This window comes from Neomonachus schauinslandi, chromosome 2, assembly GCF_002201575.2.
Source record: "Neomonachus schauinslandi chromosome 2, ASM220157v2, whole genome shotgun sequence".
Lineage (NCBI taxonomy): Eukaryota > Metazoa > Chordata > Mammalia > Carnivora > Phocidae > Neomonachus > Neomonachus schauinslandi.
Genome location: NC_058404.1, coordinates 78,876,713 through 78,896,375, shown reverse-complemented (window position 1 = coordinate 78,896,375; position 19,663 = coordinate 78,876,713). Strand labels below are relative to the sequence as shown.

Sequence of the window (19,663 nt, the reverse complement as noted above, 5' to 3'; positions counted from 1 at the left end):
GGCCTCCCAGCTCACTTTTGCCAGAAACTCAGCTAAGAAGCTCTGCTCATCATCTCTCTCCTTGTGTTCATCACCATCAGGATAATTAACATATAATAATAGAAAGCCCAATATTTATTAAGTGCTCACACTGTTAAGTATTTTACATCATAATCTCATCTAATGCCCTGCTCAACAGCTCTGTGAGGTAGATATCATCATCCTCATTTTACAAATGAGGAAACTGGGGCTTTGGGCAAGAATTTGCCCAAGGTCACTCAGCTGGTAAATGGCAGTGCTGGGATTTAAACCCAGGACAGTCTGGCTCTGGAGGTGGGACCGTTAAACGCTAGTCTATACTGCTGCTCTGTCTGTTCTCAGTGGCTTTACATGGAAGGCCCTGTCTGTGTGGTCCCTGGCTAATAGACTGGACAACGACATTCTGATCCTTAGAAACAGCAGACCTGGAGTATATGTAGATTGAACAAAATCACTAAAAATAGAATGTTTCAATGTCTCAAATAAATTTTCAGAAATCCAAAGTACACCAAATAGTGCAAGTGGGAAAATATAAACATGAAGTATCATTTCAATAATATGTAAAGAACTGATTTTTCTAAACTTTAAGTCAGACTATCGCGAATAGGCTACCTGCTTTTAGCAAAAACTTTAGAATTACCGATAGAAGTATTTTATTAATGAAGTATGCATGCTGTTGAAGTCTATGTAATGATAATATGGCCACTTGCATCGGACTAGGATGCTTGCAGAGAAAGTTTTTTTTTTTCTTTTTCTTTTGCCTTTCTTGTCCTGGCAAGATGGCCTGCTACTATGTAGATAAGCAGGGCAGGGAGAAGGGTATTTTTCTAGACTGAACTCCATCTCTTCCCCTTTTACCTCTCTCTGGCCCCCCTCATCTGTACTGCCCCATAGTCATTTAGTCCAAATAGGTCCTGGCAGACAGCTCCGTGCCTCTGAGAACTGCTTACTGTGGAACTCATCCCTCCCATAGGTTTCTAAGACGTGGTGCCACTCGAATCTAGATCTGCTGGTGGGAGCTGGCTAGATGCTCAAGAGGAGTCTCACTGGAGTCTGGGCTGAGTCAGGTTCTCTCCCCTAGAGATTTGGAATTGGGAGAGGGAGAAACTCAGCCAGTTACTCTAAGATTGCCCCTGGGCTTGAGGCTAAAGGAACCCTGGTGGTGGGTCAGGTGCCCAGCGGAGAAGGCAGACCACTGGGAAGGATGGGGAATCTCATTAGAAGAGAGTGCAGAGGTGAGAAATGGAGAGTTGTTGGCCATTGGTGACTCGATGGCCTCAGGTGACTCTTGAGTTCCAGTTCTTCCTACTTCCTGCTGATTCCTTTTAATGAATCCCTTTTTATTTCTGTCAGTTTAGTACTATTTTGGTTGCAACGAAACCATCTTTGGACCCTGTGAGAAAATTCACAACGCACTGTACCTGCGATTTGATAAATTTACAGATACATGATTTATTCATCGACTTTGATTTAACTCAGTTTATATTTTGGTGCCATCAGGTAGCTCCAGCATATCCTTAAGGCTGGCTACTACTTAGGCCCAGTCCTTATGGAAACAGATCAAGTGGGTCCAGTCAACAGAGTTTTAGGTGGAAACTGGCATTTTGAGGTCACCCAAATCTGAACCTGTTGCTTTATTCCCATGATTTTAACTAGCACTTCCTTAACTTTCTTCTTCAGTTTTCTCAGACCAGTATTTAAATCAGAAGTGACTTTTCTCTTAACGCTAATGTAATTTTTTCTTTTTTTGAGGTAATTTTGTTCCCAGCTGTTGGTCTCCAACCTGATATACCCATTTCATCCCCCGCTGCATTCTCACACATCTTCTGGCGGGGTGGGCCTCTGGTCTGCCACTCAGTCATGTAGCATTTTAACGTATGCTCTTGCATCTGACGTACTCTTCCTCTGTCTAGAGCAATAGTTTTGAAGTTTTATTACATTAGGACCCAGTTTGAAAATTTAATGAAAGCTTTGGGTCCTGTTCCCAGAAAATAGTATTATATATACATAGAAGATGCAGTTTTAGGAATTTGAGGTTAAGAACCTCGAACCATGGGGAAACCAAGAGCTGCCATATATATCCATGAGAAGTTAGGGTCTGGAACATGTCTTCAGGCTCAGCCTTTCTTGTCTTTTGCTGTTGACTTATTTCATGTTTCTGCTCAGAAGCTGGGAGGGGGACAGATAAAGATGTCACTCATATCAGACTTTAGCTTTATTTTGTCAGTGACACTTCATTGTTTCTGTTCCTTACCCGGAACAGCCACCAAGGAAACCCTTTATTAAAATACTGATGGCTCAGTGTGGCCATGGAAAGAATGAGCCCACGCTGAAAGGCATTGTCCTTAAATAATGAAAGGCAGTCATTTTCCATTATTTTGAGATGTGCTGATATTCAGACTTCTGCCTGAGTGGGAAGCAGAAGGAAACTGACTTCGGGGCAGACTCAAGAAGGCACCTCTGTCCTCACCAGGTTTTCACAGTGCAACCTTGTTGTCTCATTTGAACTCCTCTGAATTGCCCTGAAATTAAAACCGTTGGGAAACACCACTGCTGCACTTAGTGATAACCAAGAGCTGACCATGTGCTAGTATTTTAGCTCCTGCATCTTTAGCATGGCAAACACCAGTGTCCTACCTAAGTGTTTTGACTAATGAATGGTAGCTGGAAAATGGCTAAATTAAGGGTTGGCAGTTTCAGCTCATGCACAGTGGGGCATGGCAGTTCTATTTCTGCTAGGCTTCCACAAGTTCTCCAATTTCCACTGTAGCTAAAAGTCAGAGTAGATAAAATGTCTACTTGATGAAGCCGGCCACTATGTAGTATCCTCCAAATAGAAGTCTTCCCAGCAAGTGTAGTACCTGCTTTCCTGGCTCTGTCTGGGGTCCTCAAGACCACCCCCATGTTTGGGGATGTGCTGGAAGGGGGATGTGCTGGAAGGGGGTAAAGTTGTACTCACAGCTAGATTCATCACAGCAATGTAGTAAGGACACACAGAGAAGAAGACAACCCGGGTGGAATCTGGAGGAATCCACATGTTGTTTTGCTTATGCTCTTTCCTCCCAGGAGAGGTCACACAAAGCAGACTCTTCCCCCAGCCCTGAAAATATAGCAACATGTGTTTGATACTTCCATTCAGGAAAGCCCATTGGAGACCAGTGCCTATTGGGAGGTAGTCCCATAGGCATCCTTTGCCCTCCAAATACCAGAATTCCAGACTCCCAGACAGAAAGCAGGTGGTTCACAATAACCCCCACATATGCACATTTATGTACAAACAGTTTAGGCATGATGGGCCATCCTAACTTTAAAGGGAATGTTTTCTATCAGTTTAAAGACCTGTTTACCAGCCTAGTTCCCAGACACCAACCAGGGGCCAACTTTGCAAGCAGGCCTTTCTAAGGATGACCGTCTTAGGCCTGCTGTGTTTATTTTCTTCTACATACTGGGCATCTTCTAACTGCTGGGGTGAGGAGCTTGAGGGCAGGGTTGACCATGAGCTACGATCTCTCTTGCAAGGTTGTTCTCCGTCTTTGGGATTTAGAGCCTTTTCTCTTGTGCTTTGGAAGTGTCTTCTCCATGCTGTTGGGGAAGTGTGTGTTGGCAGCCCTATTAGGAAGTACAGGATTAACTTTATTGAGGAGCTTGGGAATTGACACAAATGTGGTCAGTGCAGGTCAAGTAAATTTCAAGCCATGCAGCCTTATGTCACTGGACTAATTTGGCACAGGATGAAAAGTCCCTTAAAAGCCCTCCTTGTCTTAACTTTCCGGTTGGTTGATTTCTCCTTGAGTATGACCCCAAAGGGCAGGAATCAGTTTTGTCAGCTTTATTTCTGTTCTCACCCTTCAGCTCTATTGAGTGCTGTCATTGGGGGCCCCACATTTTCTCAAGGATCAAGGTGCTGCCATGTCTGTCTTGCCTTCCCTCCTTGGCATCTGGTCAAAACCCCCCTCTTCATCTTGGCCTGAGCTTTGTAGTGTCTGGCTGATGCTGACCCTCCTCAGATCTGCACCCTCCGCTATTTAATCTTCTGGATTTTTCTCTGAAAAATCTTTTTATTTAAAAGGTAAAAAAGGTTAAAAAAACCCTATAGCCTTAGATGAGGATTTGTTAGATGAGCTTGTCATCCAATATTAGCACTGTGTTCCTCCTCCCAAGTCATTACTTTTCCTCATGCAGATATTTGTAGAATTATTGTCTCTCTCTCTTTTTTTTTTTAACTACCATTACTGTCTAACCGGTAGTGAGTTAGGGGAAGGGTTTGATTTCCTTTTGTTTGTATCACAGCTCCTCTCTTGACCAGATAGCAATGACTTCTATTGTTCTTTACGTAGTATTGTGTGTTTCTTGTTACTGTAGAGATACAAGTGTCTAGAATTCTAGAGTCTACTAGACTAGTCTAGAATTTACTTTAAGTAAAATCTAATTAAAGCTTCTTAAACATTTGTACTAAGTCTGGAATCTGCCTCAAAATAATCTAGGGATATCGATGAATTAAGCTGGCCATCAGTTAATGATTATTGTAGTTAGGGATGTGCACATAGGAATTTCTTATATTATTTTTTACTTGTATATATATCTCAAATTATTCATGATAGAAGTTAAATGAACTGATACTTGGTGTTGGCATCATTTCTTTTACGCACTTACCAATTCATTCACCAAACATCTATTAAGCCGCTCCTTCATGCCTTGTACTGCATGGACAGGTACAAAAGATTAAGGGAAAAAAAAAAACAACACATCTGCTTTCTGGAAGTCCAGTGTGTAACAAACTCTGACATAGTGGTAGAGAGCTAGTAACCTGGCCCGAGGATTACGTGTTTGGAGTTTGGACCTACAAGAAGCCGGTAGCTTTCTTTGTCCAAAGCCAGGTTAAGATCATTTCTATACTTTGAAGACTTACTGTACTAGGCATTCCTTTGTGAATCAACTCAGTTGTTTCTTCAGAAGGTGTTTACCCATTCCATTCGCAGCAGTGTGCTAGGTCTGGAGGAGATCTAGTGGACATAATTATAAAATTCAAAATTCCTTTTCCTAAGCATTTAGTCTGCGTAGGGCAGAAGGCCGGCACTAAGGCCTTCTTGAGCACCTGATGTTCCAGGCGCTGGCCAGCTCTCATTCATACGACCCACGAGTCAACCAGCCAACCCTGAGAGGGTAGGTAGTATTAGTTGTATGTATGTTTGTTTGTTTGTTTTCTTTTAGGTAGTTTTGTTTTCTCCGCAGTTTATGGACTAATGCAAGAAACGGAAGCTTGGAGAGTTGAAATTAACTTACCCAAGGTCACACAGCTTGCTTTATTGACAGTCTGCCTCGTTCCAAAAAGGATTTCAGGCAGTTAAGCCACACAGTTAGAAAATTCTTTGTGGTCTTTCTACTGTCCCAAGAAAAACAAGACCATATTTTTTTCTTTTTAAGCTTCAATGATGCATAGTGTTTCAGTCAATATTACTACATGGATAGCTCCAAATTTAAATTGTGCAAATGTGCTTACGTATGTCTCTGTTGGAAGGTGTAGGAGTAAGAAAGGAAATCTCTATATTTGATTTCATAAAGTCATGAGCTTTATATAGTTGCTTGAGCCACACATGCCAGTGCCTGGTTGTGTGCACAAGACAGTTCTTATTAATCTGCACAGCTGGTGTGTTGTTTGTCATCATTATTACTTATTCTTAATTACCAAAAGTGCACATGGGCTGCAGACTGTAGATTGTGCCAAACCAAACCTCTAGAGTGGTTGAACTAATAGGTTTTGAGGAAGATTTACAATCATTTGTAAATGATAGCAGTGCTGTATATAGTCACATAAAGAAACAGTGTACTTCAGAAACTCACACGAAATCTGGATCATAATCTTGAGTATAGGATTCTCAGTATCTGCCTCCTGTTCTCTTTAATTTATTGCTGAATCAACTTTGCTTGCTTTGTATACTGAGAATAGAATCTATTTATAGGCTATGCCCTTTTTTAAGGTAGTTGTTTCTCTTTCCCTAACTCAGCAGTAAGTGGAAGTGGAGACATTCTTTCTCCAGGAAAGCCTTTAAACCCTTGATTTCTCTAGAATGTCATTTCTGTTTAGATGAAATGCGGGACATGACCACTAAGAGGATTAGTCATCATTTTCAAAATTTAATGAAGGAATTAGGTCATTTGCGCTTAATGTGCTAATAAGCTCAGAGTAAGCTGTACTTACTGATGGATTGATATGGAAGGGTCCTCGGAATGATAATTGTTTCTCGTGTCTACTCCTTTTTTTCCACAGTTTCTGTAGGACCGGGTTACCTGCAATGCCCAGGGTCACAAACAACCTGTGGTTGAACTTTTTTGGAAGTCCTGTGGGCTTTGTCCAAATTCCATGTAACTTAAAAGAAAACTCTTTCACTTGACTTTATTATTTGGATGAATCCAAACTCTTGTAAATGGTTTCTAATTCTCCGTTATTTTCCATTCTTGGCAGCTTTCCTGCTCATTACTGTAGGTCAGTGGTTCCTAACCAATTTTTGTGTTTCATACTTCTTTGAGAATCTCATGAAAGATAACAATCTCATTTTCTAAAAAGAAAAAATACAAATGCATATATACCATTTACAGATGATTTGAGGGTATACAGTAATACCAAAGTCTGTAAGAAACCTCAGTTAGGAACCCCTGCTTTGGTGAAATAAACTTGGGTGATAATAAAATAACTTAATAAAAACATGTGGCCCATTGACACAGCGTGGGAGTGAGGGAACTAGAGAAGTTTATCAAATTACAGGTTTCCACATGTGATGGTGTGTGTTACATTTTACTTATGTCTTTACCAGTAGTATTTATTGTCCATTTCTTATCTAAAACAGATACCTCAAACACATGCTTTAAGATAGCAAACTCAGATCTCAAAATCTTACAATATAAACCAAAAATAGGTTAAAAGGAGAAAAGAATAACACCTTGGTGTCAGTCAAATGGAGGACAAGGCTAGAGACTAGCAAATAACATTTTTAAAAATTGGCATGGACCATATCTGTTTTACTCCTAACTCAACCTTCCACAGATGTGATACCCAACAGATGTATATGTAATCCTCAAAATCCCTTTTTGGAGGGAGGAGTATAAGATGGTTTGGTCAGCCTTGGGTGAGACTTGCAACTTGCCCAAAGGTAGACACTCCTCCTGACCACCCTGCTCTCCCACCAGGGCAAGGAGAATAGGTGGGGTGTGATATATCATGGACTCTCACAAACATCCCAGGGGTGGTGAGCTCCAGCAAAAAGCAAAGTCATAAAGAAAACCTCAGAATCAAAACTAAATTAAAAAAAAAAAAGCTTTTGTAGGAGAAGAAGATGGGGAAAAATGAACCCCAAGAATAGAGAGAGGAATGCCATTTCCCACCCTGATAGCTTGTGGCGTGAGTGTCTAGAAGTCATGTCTCTTACCTGGTCCATCTTGTGCCTGGAGAATGATAGGAAGTGGTGATAAACCGGCCACTGAGGACAGAGACTCCTGGCAGGGGCTGAAGGGCCAGGGCCTCTGCTGGAATTATGGGCAGCCCAGGCGGGGGGACTGAGCACAGACAAGGGCATTTTGGCAAAACCAGAGATGAGGTGAAAGACCAGGTTGTGTGCAGCCCTGGCTGCATCCTTGTCCTCCCCATCCCCATTGGTTGTGGACCGGTTGTGTCCTCTCAAAATGTTGAAGCCCTAGACCCCAGTGGAGGGGCATTTTGGAGATGGGGGCAGTCTTTAAAAAAAGGAATTAAGATTAAACGAGGTCATAAGGCCCCCATCCAACAGGACTGCTGTCCTTATAAGAAAGGGAAAAGACACCAGGGATGTGCATGCACAGAGGAAAGGCCATGTGAGGGCACAGCAAGAAGGCAGCCACCTACAAGCCCAAGAGAGAGGCTTTGGGAGCAGCAGACCCTGCTGGCACCTTGATCTTGGATCCCCAGTCTCCAGAACTGTGAGAAATAGATTTTTGTTGTTTGAGCCACCCAGTCTGTGGGGTTCTGTTGTGGCAGCCCAAGCAGACGAACACACCATTCTCTAGCTACAGAACACCGGGCAGGCAAAGCGGTAGTGTGTGGAAGAAGAAAATAGACCCCCGCAACATGGGAAGAGATTCAAGGACGTGTCACCCCTGGTGTTGTGGTATGAATAAAGTGTTGACAAAGCTGCCCATTTAGGACACAAGTAGAATTGAAATCAACCAACCAAAAATATCCAGCGTGGAGTCTGTATGAATGTATTGCAGCAGGAGGGGAGAAAATGTAAACTGTAGTGGAAGAATCTGTTTTGGAAGAAATACTGATCTAAGGAAGAGAAGAAATGAACTTACTAAAATTTGTCTCTGTAGAAGAATTAAATAGTTAATGAAATGGGAGTTGAAAAAATAAAATGATTAAGGAAGATTTTTTTTTTTTTGATATTTCTCTTTCACAGCCTACCCACTTTATTTATTTATTTATTTATTAACATATAATGTATTACTTGTTTCAGGGGTACAGGTCTGTGATTCTTCAGTTTTACACAGTTAACAGCGCTCACCATAGCACATACCCTCCCCAATATCCATCACCCAGCCACCCCATCCCTCCCACCCCTCTCCACTCCAGCAACCCTCAGTTTGTTTCCTGAGACTAAGAATCTCTTATGGTTTGTTGATTTTTTTTTAAAGGTACTTGCAGAGCTCAGAAAACAGACTGACACATGTACGGTAAAACAAATGAACAAATTAAAACATATCAAAAGGAATAGAATCAAAAATTAAATTACCCTTATTGATAAAACAGTCACAGTCAGTGGAAGGAGAGAGACAGGTAAAAGAAGTCAAAGAAGCAGACGTGGAAGGCAAAAATGACCCGTTACAAGTCACCACGGCAGTATAGAACAAAATGCATGGAGCACAAATAATTTTCTGAATCAAAGTGAGACCATAATCTGTTCAAAACGTTCACTGAATTTCAGGAAACCTCAATTCTGACTTTTAAGTTCTTCAGAATTAACCATATAGGGACAAACTGATCCATTTATTAGATTTTGAGGAAAAATAAAAAATCCACTAGGAGGATACATCTAGTTGCCTCATATTTTCCTACAGCAACTCTGTAGGAGAAAATAAAGCAGTGTTTATAGGTTTTCAGTATCTATTTTGGCTACAAAGAAAAATCCCAAATTTCAAAAGGCAGAAATAACACAGACAATTTTTTTCCTGATCTGTAATCCTCTAAATCTGGAAATTAGAAGCAAAAAAAAAAAAAAAAAAAAAAAAACCCTGGTCATCTGGAAATTTAAAAAATTTCATGATTCATGGATTAAAATAGAAATAAAAAAGTTGGAGAATACCTAGAAAAATATTGTGAAAACAAGAATATCAAAACCTGAAGAATCATGCAGAAATTACGTCCTGAGGGAAATGGATAACAAAGCCAGAAAGAATGAAATAAGTTACACTTCCACCCACCTCCCCCCAAATTTGAAGAAATTAAGAAATATAAAAGATCAAATTATTAATTAGGAAAGAAAAAGGTTTTTTTGTAAAACCTCTTACATTTTTGGTGGAATGGGGAGCATAAAATAAAACATTTTCTTGGCTAAGCTAGTCAAGAAGAACAGGTGGGAGAGAAGGCTCACATATATAAATAGAAACAAATGTGGAAATAACCATAGATACACAGTGCACAGAATTTTGAAAATCAGAATAAAATCAGTGAAATAATAAACAGAAAACTTTAAAAGAGCTGCCATCCCCCCAACAAGCACCAGGCACAGATCTTTTCACAGGTAAATTTTAAACTTGGAAGAAACCGTTTAATCTGTTAATGTTTTAACTGGCCCACGCCATAATAGAGGAGAGTTTCAAATTCTTTTTATGACGCTGGTAGGGCACCAATGCTGAAGCCTGTCAGATATAAAGTTGTAGATCAATTTTACTTAAGCATAATTTGCAGAGCCCTTAAATAATACATCAGCAAATAATAGCAGTACTTTAACTGTGTAATATTTCAACCTAAGTTGACTTCATCCCTGAAATACAAGGGTGGCTCAATATTAGGAAATACATTAATATAATATATTATTAAGTCAAAGGAGAAAATCTTACAGCAGATGCCTAAAAGCATGTGACAAAATCTACATAATTCCTAGGGAAATATTTTAGTAAAGCAGAAATTGTGGATACTTACTTAAAATGATCTAAAATGTGTATTTTAATCCTTTAGTATTCTCTTTAATTAATGAAATGCTTAGAATGTTGAAATTGTGACTTGGCTCACTGTTACTAATTAACAATTGTCCTGGAATTATTAGACAAGAAAAGCGAGAAAGCAATACGAGGTAGTTTGGAAAGTGGGAGGGGGAAAGTTTGCATTATTTACGGGTGTGATTGTACACATAGATTGTGTGATTGAAGAGCAGAGAAGAGAGCAGATTGAAGAGTTCTAGAGAGCAGATTGAAGAGTTCTTACATACACTAAAATGATTAACTGGGATGGAGGATTAAAAGTAATTACCAAAATCGATAGCTTCCTTATATATCGCAAGACATCAGAAGATAACAGTGGGAGAGCAGGCCCTATTATCAATGTTTTCTGAAAAGATGAATTGCCTGAATGTAAGCCTAAATCAAGAAGAGATAAATCACCAGTGTGTCAGTCTAAATGAAGAGATGAAGAACACCTATTTGAAGAAAGCTGGAAAGCTCCACTGAGAGCCAAGAGAAGTCTCCAGGAGGAGGAAATGAGTGTGTGTGAGCTGGAATAGACTTCCTGTGATGGTTTGCAGTGTCCAGCAAGGCTTAGAATGTGCTCCTGCTTTGAAGCCATCTCTCTGTTACAAAGTACTCTATGGATAAGTGTCAAGATTTTGCAAAAATGTAGAACATATTTACTGCTACTGCAAATCTACCGTACCTCTCAGTGCAAAAATCAGAAACAGGTTGGGGGCTCTGCCACAAGTTCCGAAGATGCCACCCAAGGGAAAAAGTGGTTCCGGGAAAGGGGGGAAGGGGGGAGCAGCTTCTGGGAGTCACAGTTCTGACAAGAAGGCTCCAGGTCCCAAAGGTGGTGGCAGTGCAGTAAAGGTCAGACACATTCTATGTGAAAATCATAGGAAAATCATGGAAGCTATGGAAAATAACGTTAGAGTCTGGAATGAGATTCAGTGAAGTGACCACACAGTACAGTGAAGATAAAGCCAGACAAGGGGCGACTTGGGTTGGATGACCGGAGGTTTCATGGTGGGACCATTTCAAGAAGCAATATTTGCCTTGCCTGTAAGCAGGCTGGATAAGCCTATGTTTATAGACCCTCCGGTGAAGACAGAATTTGGATATCATATTATTATGGTTGAAGGGGGAAAATAAAATTGTATGAAAGACAAAAATCAGAAACAGCCTCCAGTGGCAGGGAAGTGGGTTAAATAAATTATGGGATTGTTCAGCAGCCCGTTAACAAGAATGAAGTAGACTCATAAGCACTGATACTGAACGTGGTGGACACGCGCTAAGGTGCCCCAGTGGTCTAGGCCCTAGGATGCCTGTGGGACCTGTGGCTTGATTCTCACCAGTAGAATCTGAGGGGATGGGATGTTTTCCCCATGATGGTTTTGTTATAGAAGACTCCATGGGAGCAGACTGGAGACAGAGGTTCTCGTTGGCCTGGAAGAAGCAGATAGCTGTGTTGGGAACTGCCTCAGAGAGGACCACAAGGTAGGGAACTAGGGGGGCCTCCAGCCCATGTTCATCAAAAAGTCAGAACCCTCGGTCCTATGACTGCAAGGAAATGAATTCTGCCAACAACCCAAATGAGCGGGGAAGCAGGTTTATCCCCAGTTCGGCCTCTGTAATGCTAGCTGGCTGATACTTTGATTATGGCCTTGTGAGTCGAGGACCTGAGCAGAGGGACCCAGTTAAGATGTGCCTGGACTCCTGACACTTGGAAACTGTGAGATAAAAGCTTTCTTATACACATTAAGAATCAGAAAACAAATAGTAAATGTGTTGTTTTTAGGCTTTGAGTTTGTGGTAATTTCTTATACAGCATAGTAAATGGACACACTGAAACTGAATGATATCTAAAACACTGGTGTGTACTGTCTCACTCTGAGTTAAATTAAAAAAATCTCCTGCTACTGACTGACCCAACTTTTCTTTCATACCCTCATGACTGCAGTCATCCTGGCCTCTTTGGCATTCCTGGAACATGGCAGGCACATTTCTCCCTCAGGGCCTTTGTGCTTATTTATTTCCAATGTCCAGAACATTGTATGTTCCATAGTAAGCATTCAGTTAACAGTTGAATAGTTAAAAATTGAGGCTTGGAAGGGCAAAAATGAACTATTAGGACTTCATCAAGATAAAAAGCTTTTGCACAGCAAAGGAAGCAGTCCACAAAACCAAAAGACAACCGACAGAATAGGAGAAGATATTTGCAAATGACATACCAGATAAAGGGCTAGTATCCAAAATCTATAAAGAACTTATCAGACTCAACACCCAAAGAATGAATGTTCTTTTAGGTAGAAAAGGGACTATTTTTAAAGGTTACATATTTAAAGAGCAACACGTTATCTGCATATTTTCATCCAATAATAATTCTAAAAATGGAAAATACAGTGCAGGATCTGCAGGTGATTAGTTAGCATCTCATCTTATTCTCCCCATTTGACAGCAGTTTTAGAGTTTTAGCCAGCTTTCACCAGCTGCCTAAAATTTCCACCTACCCTGCCCTCACCTCCCATCCTTCCCCAACACACAGACTTTACTTATCAGTGGGACTTTTGGGCCTCTTTTAGAGCAGTGCTCAGTATTACTACTACAGTACCTGTATGGTTTTTTTCCTGTTTTTTTTTTTTTAACATACTTTTGCATAGTAGGATATAGGAAAATAAGGTTAAAATGCCTATAGGTGCTATGACTCTTAGGAAACTCCAAGGGGGTTAATCATCATGCTCTTCGACGAACATGTCTCTATCCATGGCTGTGGAACTATAAGATCACTATTTCAGGAGCCAAATAAGGATGACTTTATCTGTAATGAGTGCATTTATGAAATGGTAACAGTTTACAAAGCCTTTTCGTGTATTAATATCTGTTCTTCCACTGCAAAGGGAAAACCAGAATAGAAGGAATGGTAAGACGAGATTACTCCGTAACAGTCAGGGCCACCCGTGTCATGTTAACGGTGCATCTGGGACGGAATGAGCACTCAGAGCATGGCCGACTTGTGGCAGGAAATAAGGGAGCTTAGGTCTCAGCATGGAACAGTGTGAACTTCTCAGGGGTTGGGGAAAGGTTACCCTGTATGGCAGAAAAGGGTGACAGGTCAGCTTGACAGGCTTGTTTCTATATTAAGGAGTCAGGCACTTGGCTCAAATAGCTTGGCGAGTGAGACTGTCTTTTGGGGAGGGGCAGATATTTTCTCATTCACAGATTCATGGGTCAACTATTCAAGCCCAGCCTGCATGCAGTGTTGGAGCCTCTTTTGGAACGCTCCTAGTCTTACCTTTGTTAAGACTTTGTAAAAGTTTGGTGACATGGAACTCCTCATCTCCTAAATTTACTGCCTGAGAGTTATGTAACTTCGTTAGTTCAGAAGGTTTTTTTCCCATATATTTAGTTGACATATGCCTTCTTAGATTATTAACCCATTAGCCCTGGCTTTAATGTCTGGGCCAAATACAAGATGAATCCCTCTTTCACACGATAGTGTTTTTAGAATCAGATGATTGATAAGTTGCATGACTTTCTTTTGAATTTCCGGCCTTCCTGGTCACATTGTGTTGTGGTCTATAGCAAGTAATATATATATTTGGTCTTTGTCCATAGTTCCTGGCTCCCAGTTCCCAGAACCCTTGGAATTTCCTGAGCCATAAGAGCCATGGGAACATCTTTGTTGTATTTGGTCTCTTGTCCTCAGTTCCTGAATCGCTTCAGGTGAAATGGGAGTCTTATTATTCCTGAAAAGCTTTCTCTACCACAACTGGGCTTATGTAAATGAGGTGACTTTTGGAAAGTACTGAAGGATGGGGGCTCTTTGCCAGAGGAACCTACAGTGAATAGAGTATTGAAATTTTCAGCCCTACCCCCTGATTTGGGGATTGAAGAGAGAGGCTGGAGGTTGAATCAGTCACTAGTGGCTAGTGATTTAATCAATGATGCCTATGTCGTGAAGCCTTCATAATGAACCCAAAAGCACAGGGTTTTGGAGAGCTTCCAGTTCGGGAGCCAAAAAGCTTCCCACATGTCATGGTGCTGAATCCCAGACTCCATGAGAACAGACTTCCTTCATTTGGCACCTTACCCTATGTATCTCTTCATCTGGCTGTTGATTTATATCCTTTAGACTATCTGTTGTAATAAATCAGTAATCTAGTGAGTAAACAGGTTTCCTGAGTTCTGTGAACTGCTCTAGCAAATTAATTGAACCCAAGGAGTGGATCATGTGAACCTCTGATTTATAGCCGGTCAGAAACCCAGGTAAACACCTGGTCTTAAAATTGGCTTCTGAAGCAGGGGGTGGCAGAGGCAGTCTCGTGGGACTGAGCCCTTAACCTGTGGGATCTGATGCCACCTCTGGGTAGATACTGTCAGAATTGCTTTGAATTGCTCTAGTGTGGTCCAGTCAATAAGGAATGTAGTTGGGATTAGCATCTTCCTTGTTCTAGTGAACTCTCTGTCTGCTAATTCTGTTGGAGATGTCCTTGGCTTGCCAGTCATAACATACGGTGGCCTCACCCTGGCCGTACTGTTCACATTGACTACTCACAGCTGTGGTTGAGGCATATGTTCTCATACTGTACTTGTGTGGCTGTTTTTACATGGGTTCAAGTATGGCCCCGATAGTTTTTTTCTTTTGAACCCTGCTCTGTTTGTTTCCAACCTGCTGAAAGCTACTTGGGCACACTTCTTGCTCAGGAAATTGTTCACTGTCTCTCCAGTTTTGTGTCCTCTGTCTATGAAGACCAAGCCATTGTTAATAAATATTGAGCTCTGAGGCATAACAGTAGAAATATTTAGTGGCATAGTGGTGGATCTCAATCCCCAGGGAACATTTGGTAATGTGTGGAAACATTTTTGATTGTTAGACCTGAGTAGGGCTGCTATGGGTATCTAGTAGGTAGAGGCCAGAGATGTTGCTAACCATGCACAGGATGGTGCCTTCAACAAGAATGATCAGACCTAGAATGTCAAGGGTGCTAAGGTTGAGGAGTCTTTGTCCGTATTGATGTAGTTCTAAACAGTGTCTGGTGAAAATGGTATTTTTAATTTTGTTAATCAGGTTTATTAGCATCCAAGACAAGATTTCTCAAAGTGTGAATGGGGGTTCCCTGGGACCCTTTTAGGGGTCTCTGAGGTCATAGCTATTTTTATGATAATTGCCTTTCTCACTCATTCTTTTACAGTGGTAGAGAGGAGTTTTCCAGAGGTCATATGACATCACAATATGGAAACAGATTGAATGCAGAAGCAGATATGAGAATCCAGCTGCCTTCTTTTAAATCTGACATGGAAGAGATTTTTCAAAATGGAAAACAATGTCATTTCTCTCATTAAATTATTTTTGTTTTGGAAAACCATCATGTTGATATGTAATGGATGTATTATTTTTAATCAACTAATATGCACTTAAACATTTTTTTAAATTTTGTTTTTTATTTCTATCACTAAGAATGTCGGTGGACATAATCCACACAAACAAAGATCCATACTGTTCTTTGGGATGCCAATAATTTTTACTAATATAAAGAGGTCCTGTTTTCATGTGTCTGTTGGCCAGTTGGATGTCTTCTTTGGAGAAATGTCTGTTTGTGTCTTCTGCCCATTTCTTGATTGGATTATTTGTTCTTTGGGTCTTGAGTTTGATAAGTTCTTTATAGAATTGGGATATTATCGCTTTATCTGATAATACATTTGCAGATATCTTCTCCCATTCCATAGGTTGTCTTTTGATTTTATCAACTGTTTCCTTTGCTGTGCAAAAGTTTTTTATCTTGATGAAGTCCCAATAGTTCATTTTTGCCTTTGTTTCCTTTGCCTTTGGAGACGTGTCTAGCAAGAAGTTGCTGTGGCCGAGGTCAAAGAGGTTGCTGTCTGCATTCTTCTCTAGGATTTTGATGAATTCCTGTCTCACATTGAGGTCTTTCATCCATTTTGAGTCTGTTTTTGTGTATGATGAAAGGAAATGGTCCAGTTTCATTCTTCTGCATGTGGCTGTCCAATTTTCCCAACACCATTTGTTGAAGAGTCTGTCTTTTTTCCATTGGATATTCTTGCCTGCTTTGTCAAAGATTAGTTGACTGTAGAGTTGAGAGTCCATTTCTGGGTTCTCTCTTCTGTTCCATTGATCTTTGTGTCTGTTTTTGTGCCAGTACCATACTGTCTTGATGATTACAGCTTTGTAATAGAGCTTGAAGCCTGGCATTGTGATGCCACCAGCTTTGGTTTTCTTTTTCAACATTCCTTTGGCTATTCAGGGTCTTTTCTGGCTCCATATGAATTTTAGGATTATTTGTTCCAGCTCTGGGAAAAAAAGTTGATGGTATTTTGATAGGGATTGCATTGAATGTATAGCATAGACATTTAACAATTCCAGTCCATGAGCATGGAATGTTTTTCCATTTCTTTGTGTTTTCCTCAATTTCTTTCCTGAGTGTTTCATAGTTTTCTGTGTACAGAACCTTTGCCTCTTTGGTTAGATTTATTTCTAGGTATCTTATGATTTGGGGTGCAATTGTAAATGGGATCAACTCCTTAATTTCTCCTCCTTCTGTCTCATTGTTGGTGTATAGAAATGCAGCTAATTTCTGTGCACTAATTTTATATTCTGCCACTTTACTGAATTCCTGTATGAGTTCTAGCAATTTTGGGTAGAGTCTCTTGGGTTTTCCACATAGAGTATTATGTCATCTGTGAAGAGTGAAAGTTTGACTTCTTTGCTGATTCAGATGCCTTTTATTTCTTTTTGTTGTCTGATTGCTGAGACTAGGATTTCTAGTACTATGTTGACCAATAGTGGTGATAGTGGACATCCCTGTCATGTTCCTGACCTGAGAATGATATTTGCTGTGGGCTTTTCATATATGGCTTTTATGACATTGAGGTGTGTTCCCTCTATCCCTACCCTATGAAGAGTTTTAATCAAGAAAGGATGCTGTACTTTGTCAAAAGCTCCTTCTGCGTCAATTGAGTGGATCATATGGTTCTTTTCTTTTATTAATGTGCTCTATCATGTTGATTGATTTGCAAATGTTGAACCACCCTTGCGTCCCAGGAATAAATCCCACCTGGTTGTGGTGAATAATCCTTTTAATGTACTGTTGGATCCTATTGGCTAGGATCTTGTTGAGTATTTTGGCATCCATGTTCATCAGGGATATTGATCTGTAATTCTCCTTTTTGCTGGTGTCTTTGGTTTTGGGATCAGGGTAATGATGGCCTCATAGAACGAGTTTGGAAGTTTTCCTTCCATTTCTATTTTTTGAAACAGCTTCAGAAGAATAGGTATTAATTCTTCTTAAATGTTTGGTAGAATTACCCTGGGAAGCCATCTGGCCCTGGACTCTTGTCTGTTGAGAGATTTTTGATTACTGCTTCAGTTTCCTTGCTGATTATGGGTTTGTGCAGGTTTTCTATTTCTTCCTGGTTCAGTTTTGGTAGTTTATACATCTCTAGGAATGCATCCATTTCTTCCAGGTTACCTAAGTTGTTGGCATATAGTTGCTCATAATATGTTCTTATAGTTGTTTATATTTCTTTGATGTTGGTTGTGATCTCTTTCATGATTTTATTTATTTGGGTCCTTTCTCTTTTCTTTTTGATAAGTCTGGCCAGGGGTTTATCAATCTTACTAATTCGTTCAAAGAATCAGCTCCTAGTTTCGTTGTTCTGTTCTGTTCTTTTGGTTTCTATTTCATTGATTTCTGCTCTAATCTTTATTAATTCTCTTCCTGCTGGGTTTAGGCTTTATTTGCTCTTCTTTCTCCAGCTCCTTTAGGTGTAGGGTTAGGTTGTGTATTTGAGACCTTTCTTGTTTCTTGAGAAAGGCTTGTATTGCTATATACTTCCCTCTTAGGGCTGTCTTTTCTGCATCCCAAAGGTTTTGAACAGTTGTGTTTTCATTTTCATTGGTTTCCATGAATTTTTTAAATTCTTCTTTAATTTCCTGGTTGACCCATTCATTCTTTAGTTCGATGTTCTTTAACCTCCATGTATTTGAGTTCTTTCCAACTTTCCTCTTGGGATTGAGTTCCAGTTTCAAAGCACTGTTGTCTGAAAATATGCAGGGAATGATCTCAGTCTTTTGGTACTGTTTGAGACTGGATTTGTGACCCAGTTTGTGATCTATTTTGGGGAATGTTACATGTGCACTCAAGAAGAATGTGTATTCTGTTTCTTTAGGATGGAATGTTCTGAATATATCTGTGAAGTCCATCTGGTCCAGTGGTTCAAAGCCCTTGTTTCCTTGTTGGTCTTCTGCTTAGATGATCTGTCCATTGCAGTGAGTGGGGTGTCACAGTCCCCCACTATTGTATTATTATCACTGTGTTTCTTTAATTTTGTTTGGTTTATATAATTGGCTGCTCCCATGTTAGGGGCATAAATATTTACAATTGTTAGATCTTCTTGTTGGTTAGACCCTTTAATTGTGATATAGTATCCTTTCTCATCTCTTACTACAGTCTTTGGTTTAAAATCTAATTTGTCTGATATAAGGATTGCTACCTCAGCTTTCTTTTGATGTCCGTTAGCATGATACATCGTTTTCCAGCCCCCTTTTCAAGCTGGAGGTGTCTTTGGGTCTAAAATGAGTCTCTTGCAGAGAGCATATCGATGGGTCTTGCTTTTTTTTTTTTAATCCAATCTGATACCCTTTGTCTTCTGATTGGGGCATTTAGCCCATTTACATTCAGAGTAACTGTTGAAAGATATTAATCTAGTGCCATTGTATTACCTATAAAGTCTGTATATTGTCTCTGTTCTTTTCTGGTTTGTGTTACTTTTGGGCTCTATCTTCGCTTAAAGGATTTTAATATTTCTTGCAGGATTGGTTTAGTGGTCACAAATTCTTTTAGTTCATGTTTGTCCTGGAAGCTTTTTATCTCTCTTTGTATTTTGAATGACAGCCTGGCTGGATAAAGTATTCTTGGCTGCACATTTTTCTCATTTAGCACCCTAAATATATCTTGTCAGTCCTTTCTGGCCTGCCAAGTCTCTGTGGCTAGGTCTTCTGCCAGTCTAATGTTTTTACCCATATAGGTTACGTACCTCTTGTTCTGAGCTGCTGTCAGGATTTTCTCTTTGTCTCTGAGATTTGCAAGTTTATATGTGGGTGTGTTGACCTATTTTTGTTGATTTTGATGGGGGGGGGGATTCTCTGTGCCTCCTGGACTTGAATGCCTGTTTTTTTCCCCCAAATTAGGGAAGTTCTCTGCTATAATTCACTCCAGTATACCCTCTGGGCCTCCCCCTTTCTCTCTTTCCTCTTCTGTGATCCCAATTATTCTAATATTATTTTGCTTTATGGCATCACTTATGTCTTGAATTCTCCCTTTGTGATCTAGTAGTTGTTTCTCTCTCTTTTTCTCAGCTTCTTTATTCTCCATCGTTTGGTCTTCTATATCACTAATTCTCTCTTCTGCCTAATTTATCCTAGCAGTTA

The 19,663-nt window shown here is 40.2% G+C and overlaps 1 protein-coding gene and 1 pseudogene across 2 annotated transcripts in view; both read left to right on the top strand.

The window, feature by feature from the left end:
- ARHGAP10 (Rho GTPase activating protein 10) overlaps positions 1–19,663 on the top strand; it is a 358,624-nt gene that overhangs the window by 269,468 nt on the left and 69,493 nt on the right. The gene's annotated exons all lie outside the window — the stretch shown is intronic.
- LOC123324061 lies at positions 10,969–11,367 on the top strand (annotated as a pseudogene).